Here is a 6,423-nt window from a genome sequence, read left to right as displayed (position 1 = left end):
TATCACCTGCCTCTGGTAATTAGTCTTCACTCCTGTTTCACCTGCTCACTCCCCTATTTATCCATCTTCACTCCTTTGTTTGTGGCCAGACCATTTTTTTGAGTCTTTTGGTGGAGTCTAGTCCAGCATTTCCTGTTCTGTTTTTTTGCCTGTTGACCTGACCAATTAGCCTCCGGATTTCTGAGCCAGCTTGATTCCTGATTCTGTTTTTTTCCTCCTGATATCTACTGCCTTCCTGTTTTACTACCTGACCTGGGTCTGTTTATTGGAGTTTTCTGAGTCGCCTGATCCCTGCCTGTTTATTCCGCTCTACTGTGTACCAACCTTGGATTGTACTCTGACCACCGAGCCTGCCTGCCTGTCTTACCAGACTGCCTTTAATAATTCCTCTAAAGCTCATCTGCTTGTCCGGCCTGAAAACTGGATCCACTTGTCTCCGTTGTTGACAGAAGTCTGTTGAATTTGGATGAGGTGAACCAGAGGGCTGTACCAGACTGAAGGAGGTGGAGATGCTGCAGAGCCAGTGGATGCGACGGAGCTGGAGCAGACTGACTTGAAGGAACCAGAGCAGGTGGCGAAAACAAACGACAGGGCAGGAAGGGGAGGAATAGGGAATAAGGCTGGTGGTGCAGAAAGTAGATGGGAGTCGAACCGGCAGGGATGAGCTGATTGAGGAGTCCTTAAGTAGAGCTGATGATTAGGGTGATGGTCAGGAGTCCTTCCAAGGCAAAATACTGGAAGCAATCATCAAAAAAACAGAGAAAACATGCGAAAGCTGCTCAGCAATTATAGTATTTACTGGCTAGAATACCATTAAACATTCCAACAGTTGTTGAAAATGGCATGAATAATTTCATCAACATCCCGTTTTCTTAGACAGAAAGTAAATAAACAAAAAAAAATTCTGTTTTTACAGAGAGACGTTTTATTCCCTGTTCAGATTAGATGCAGTTGGTCAGTCACCATGAGCAACAACCACAGCATAAATCTGATGTGGACATGACTGGACTGATTGAAAGTGTTGCTGTGCTGTCTGAGTAAAAACTGAAATGTTTCTCCTGCTCTGCTGAGTCAGCACGATGAGAGCCCCCGCCAGGTGTGAAGACGCCTCCCCCGCTCCATCAGCCAATAAGAGCTTCACGTCTTCCTGCTGCAGGAAGGATTCATGCTGAGGTTTCAGCAGGTGGTTGTTAGTGGTTGGAAAATTACTTTTATGGTTTGTATTGTACGTGAGGAACAGTTGTTTCACCATGCTTGCTATGCTAGTATACCTGTGTTACAACTCAGTGGTACAATGTTCTTTTAAGTTTATTGGATAACTTGGACCTTCTGCTAATGTTAATGTCGGATTTCTGGTTTTAAGAGACAACAGCAGCAGTTAGATTGCTGATGTGAAATTACACACCTCACGTAAACAACAGGAGTAATAATCACAAAATAATTCAGATTATCTGCATGGTGTTGTGCAATTATACACTGTTTAAAGTTTATTTAATGTTTCAAAATAACTCTCTGTCTGTTAAGTATTGTCTGGTGATGATCAGCTCTTAGCTGATATCAAGACAATGGTTAAAGGGATGAATTCGAGCACTAGCGATCTTATAAACGCAAAACCTGCACACCATAGAATAAAGGAGTGACAACTTCTTTCAAGTTCAAGAATTAATAACATAAAGAATAAATGAACATCCAGAGAACATCACTATGTAATGCTGTTTATCTGAATTAACACATATTTCGATTAATAAATCCTCCTACTAGGCTAGTGAAACTTAACTACTAGCAAAATGAAGATAAAAAGTATCTTAGGAACTTACAATGAAACTGAAACACCTGGTAGACCACAATAATTTATTATGTATGGTGTAGGGCCTGCTTTTTGCGGCCAATACAGCGTCCAATTCGTTTTGGGAATGACATATACAAGCCCTGCAACAGTGGTCAGAGGGATTTTAAGCCATTCTTCTGGCAGTGGCCAGGTCACGACGTGATGCTGGTGGAGGAAAATGTTCCTGACTCGCTCCTAATATTTAGATCTGGTGACTGTGCAGGCCATGGGAAATGTTCAAACTTTCACTTTCATGTTCATCAAACCAATCTTTTCACCAGTGCTTGAGCTGTGTGTGTTGGTGCATTGTCATCCTGATACACGGCCACCTCCTTCAGGATACAATGTTTGAACCATTGGATGCACATGGTCCTCCAGAATGGTTCGGTAGTCCTTGGCAGTGACGCGCCCATCTAGCACAAGTATGGGGCCAAGGGAATGCCATGATATGGCAGCCCAAACCATCACTGATCCACCCCCATGCTTCACTCTGGGCATGCAACGTCTGGGTGGTACGCTTCTTTGGGGGCTTCTCCACACCGTAACTCTCCCGGATGTGGGGAAAAACAGTAAAGGTGGACTCATCAGAAAACAATACATGTTTCAAATTGTCCACAGCCCAAGATTTGCGCTCCTGTGCACCATTGAAAACCGACGTTTGGCATTGGCACGAGTGACCAAAGGTTTAGCTATAGCAGCCCGGCCGTGTATATTGACCCTGTGGAGCTCCCGACGGACAGTTTTGGTGGAAACAGGAGAGTTGAGGTGCACATTTAATTCTGCCGTGATTTGGGGAGCCATGGTTTTATGTTTTTGGATACAATCCGGGTTAGCACCCGAACATCCCTTTCAGACAGCTTCCTCTTGCGTCCACAGTTAATCCTGTTGGATGTGGTTCGTCCTTCTTGGTGATATGCTGACATTACCCTGGATACCGTGGCTCTTCATACATCACAAAGACTTGCTGTCTTGGTCACAGAATGCGCCAGCAAGACGTGCACCAACAATTTGTCCTCTTTTGAACTCTAGTATGTTACCCATAATGTTGTGTGCATTGCAATATTTTGAGCAAAACTGTGCTCTTACCCTGCTAATTGGACCTTCACACTCTGCTCTTATTGGCTCAATGTGCAATTAATGAAGATTGGCCACCAGGCTGGTCCAATTTAGCCATGAAACCTCCCACACTAAAATGAGAGGTGTTTCAGTTTCATTGTCCAACCCCTGTATTTACATGCAAAAACAAACAAAAGACAAACAAGAGTGGTTGATCATGATCAGAATAACTCAGTAAATCCTTGTTGACTGAAGGTCTGATTCCAAAAACATGGAATGGAGTTAAAACATTTGCCATGTATTTCAATCCATTCACAATGCAAGGCCCAAGTTAAACAAAACATTATTTGTTGAAATAATATTCTGAGGACCGGTTTGTCCTGTAAAATCGTTTAAACCCTTACAATCAAGTTTGTTAATGCAATTCTCCCTCCGGGCATCTGGGGTCACTGTGGCAACTCAGAGGCTAAGAGGTTACAACATAAATTTGCCAAATTGCCTTGAAAACCGGCATTAATATGCCATATTGATGCAGGAATAAGGCTCATAACACCATCAGACAATGCCGGAGCAGAACAGTTACGCTTTATACTTTAAAACAAACTCCTTTTGAAATGTCCGAAACCGGATGTTAGCAATATCCTGTTGGCTTGCGGACGCTCGGTGCTAACAAATGAAAGCCTTTGCTTTATTTTCAGTCATAATGAGTGGCTGGATAACATAAACATTAATGTCCCATCAATGTATGAAACCCTTGTGGAAGTAACCTTTCTGTTAAAACCTTAAAACACACTCGACGGTGACATGGTACTGAATGCTAGCAATACTTTATTGTTGGCCTTTTGTTCAAAACACCAGGTATACACGCAGGGCTCTCAACTCTCACGCATTGACCGTGTGACACACGCATTTCACTAACTTCACACGCTCACACGCAATACATGGCATTTCACACGCAAACATGGAATTTCTCACGCATAAAAATCACAAAGCCCATCTGGGCTGCGGACAACAAAACTCCGCCTTCTGCTGAGCTGATCGGCTTCTTTCACAGCTTGTGGCCATCAGTAATTCCTGCTGCAGTTCGTGTTAACAGAGCAGCAGGAAGAGTGATCAGAGTTATGAATAATTTTAGTGTTAACAGTGGTGAAAGTAAGCCGGTAAGGTCCTGTACCGTGTACACAGGAGGGGGCGGGGGGAGAGCTGCTGCCAGATGACCGGTTCATTCAGAACCAGTCATGGCTGCAAGCTGGATCATAAAACAGTTCTGCTAACCAGATGCAGTTTAAAACGCCTCTTGGTCTGTTTATAAGTTTCGTTTTTATTAATTCTGCATTTTTTAACTACATGCACCGTATTTCTGTGCCTCCGCACTTGCACACACCCCCACGCAGCGCACCAACGGGGGTAAAATTCGCCCACCTGACCACCCAGAGCGCACTGATGAGAGCAATAGAGATTTGTCTGGTCAGCGCGGCGACTGACTGAGAAACCTGTCGCTGTGAAAGGTGATGAGAATGTTATAAACTGTAACAGTCTAGAAGTGCATTGAGGTGAAAAGAGGGAGACATCAGCAGCTGGATCGTGCGTAAAGACGCAGCGTGAACCTCTGTGTGCTTCAGCGTTGCTGCTGAGGGGAAAATGTTGACCATACAGGCTTGATGAAACTTAGTCTGATTCACCAATCAGGTTATAGATCTACAATGATAAACAAACCCATAGATGAATATGTAACTGTGTAATAATTCGGTAGGGGCAGCTTGGCTTAATCAGTTATTATCCTGATCGCATTACTTGACAGATTTTAGAAGTTTCTACAGACACAAATAGCATAAGTTTCATGTTTTGTAGTTTGCACATTTCAAAAATAAATATCTATCTTAATTTGGAGCTGTTTGAAGTCATGTTTTAAATGTGTTTATATGGATTAAATGTATGCAGCTCCTCTCTAGTCATGCTAACTCCTCAAAGCTCTTTACACCAGAGCGACGCTCACCAAATTTCACTCACATTCAAACTCAGACACACAGACTGGTTAAGTGCCTTGCTCATGGGAACTCATGGGGACTTTCTTTTAGGCATATCACGAGACAAACAAACAATGAAGCAATGAACAAGGGTTAAAATTTTTCTTTCATTTTAGCATTCAAGAGATATTAAAAAATAAAAAGATGGAGATTCAACAGTTTGTAACATCAGCATGTGACTGGAGGAGCTGAAATTAAACCCACAACCTTCCGATTACGAGACGACTACTCTCCCTGAGCCACAGCTTTCAGTTGAATATTATATTTTTATGGGAGATCTGAAAGTGTTACAGGAAATTCTTCGCTGTCGGATGAATAGCAGTGGCAGTCTAGCGAGAAGTTAGTCTTGAGTTTGAATCCCTGCCTTTATGTGTGGAGGGTGCATAATATATGGCAATGATTTCTAACCCCACAAGCATTAACAGCAAAAAATGTGGAGAAAAACCAGTCAATTTGTATGAATGCATTTTATTTTCTTAAAGGTAAAGATTCTGCTGGACGTTATAATCCTACAAACATATTAAACACTTTATTTAGAGATGCACCAACCAGGATCATTCATCAAACTTTTAATTACATTTAAAACGAGGCACACCAACAAACTTGCTGTGAACAACGGTTCACATAACGTTAAATTCTGGTATTTGTAGTATGGCTACAGTTAAGATACAGGAAAAATAATCTGTTTATTTACTGTTTAACTTTCTGATCACAGGTCAGAGCTGCTCAAAGGAAACTGGTCACTCTTTGACCCCTGACCGACTGATTGGTGCATCGCTAATTTTTACAAAGCGCAGTCTTTTTTTAAATTGTTCATTTCTTTTCCTTGAAGCGGTTAGTAAAGAAAGGGAAGTTGAAGCTTTTTCTTGTCTTGTTTCTGCTGCAGCATTATGAGTTCTATGCATCACATGGAACGCACGTTACGGTTTTCTGTCATGAAAAAAGCAAAAGGAAAGAAAAGCAAATGATTAAAAATGATTAAAAAATGTTTAATAAAATGGATGGATGGATGAATGACTCAGTTGAGATCTGACAGTTGAAGCTCACCTTTTCTATCATGTCTTTAAGCCAGGGGGATGTTGGGTTGATGCAAAGTGGTTTATTACCTACAACAACGACCCTGAAAAGAGAGAAAGACAACAGTTGGACCATCGTATTGTTATTATTTCAAGCAAACAAATGAAACATTTAAGTTACCAAAATGTTGTTTATTAAACGTTTTTATCATAATCATTAGTTTTTGTTAAAATGCCGAAATAAAATCAAATGCAGAGTAGTGCATGAAAAACTTCTGTCATTCTCTGAATGTTAACACAATAAGTAACATTATTCTCTAGGTACCACTGTTACAGCTCCTTTAACATTTTACCACTAGATGGCGCTCATATCACATCTACAAAACACTGAGACCTGCGCTCATAGCTGAAAGAGGAAAGGAAAGTAGGTGTAAGGATGAACTGGTGTTCTATCTGCTGTCCTTACACATAGAAGTGTTTGCGACAGGCGTGTCCT

General features: G+C 41.7%; 1 long non-coding RNA gene across 1 annotated transcript; it reads right to left on the bottom strand.

Moving 5' to 3' along the window:
• Positions 1–5,727: 5,727 nt before the first annotated feature.
• Positions 5,728–6,031, bottom strand: LOC118556779. Its single transcript, XR_004927363.1, has 2 exons — positions 5,959–6,031; positions 5,728–5,841 (listed from the first exon to the last, which is right to left on the bottom strand). It is a non-coding gene; the product is annotated as an uncharacterized LOC118556779 (long non-coding RNA).
• Positions 6,032–6,423: the final 392 nt, after the last annotated feature.

Source organism: Fundulus heteroclitus, chromosome 21, assembly GCF_011125445.2.
Source record: "Fundulus heteroclitus isolate FHET01 chromosome 21, MU-UCD_Fhet_4.1, whole genome shotgun sequence".
NCBI classification, from domain to species: Eukaryota; Metazoa; Chordata; class Actinopteri; order Cyprinodontiformes; family Fundulidae; genus Fundulus; species Fundulus heteroclitus.
Note: the sequence above shows the minus strand (reverse complement) of the source record. Positions and strands in the feature narration are given on the sequence as shown.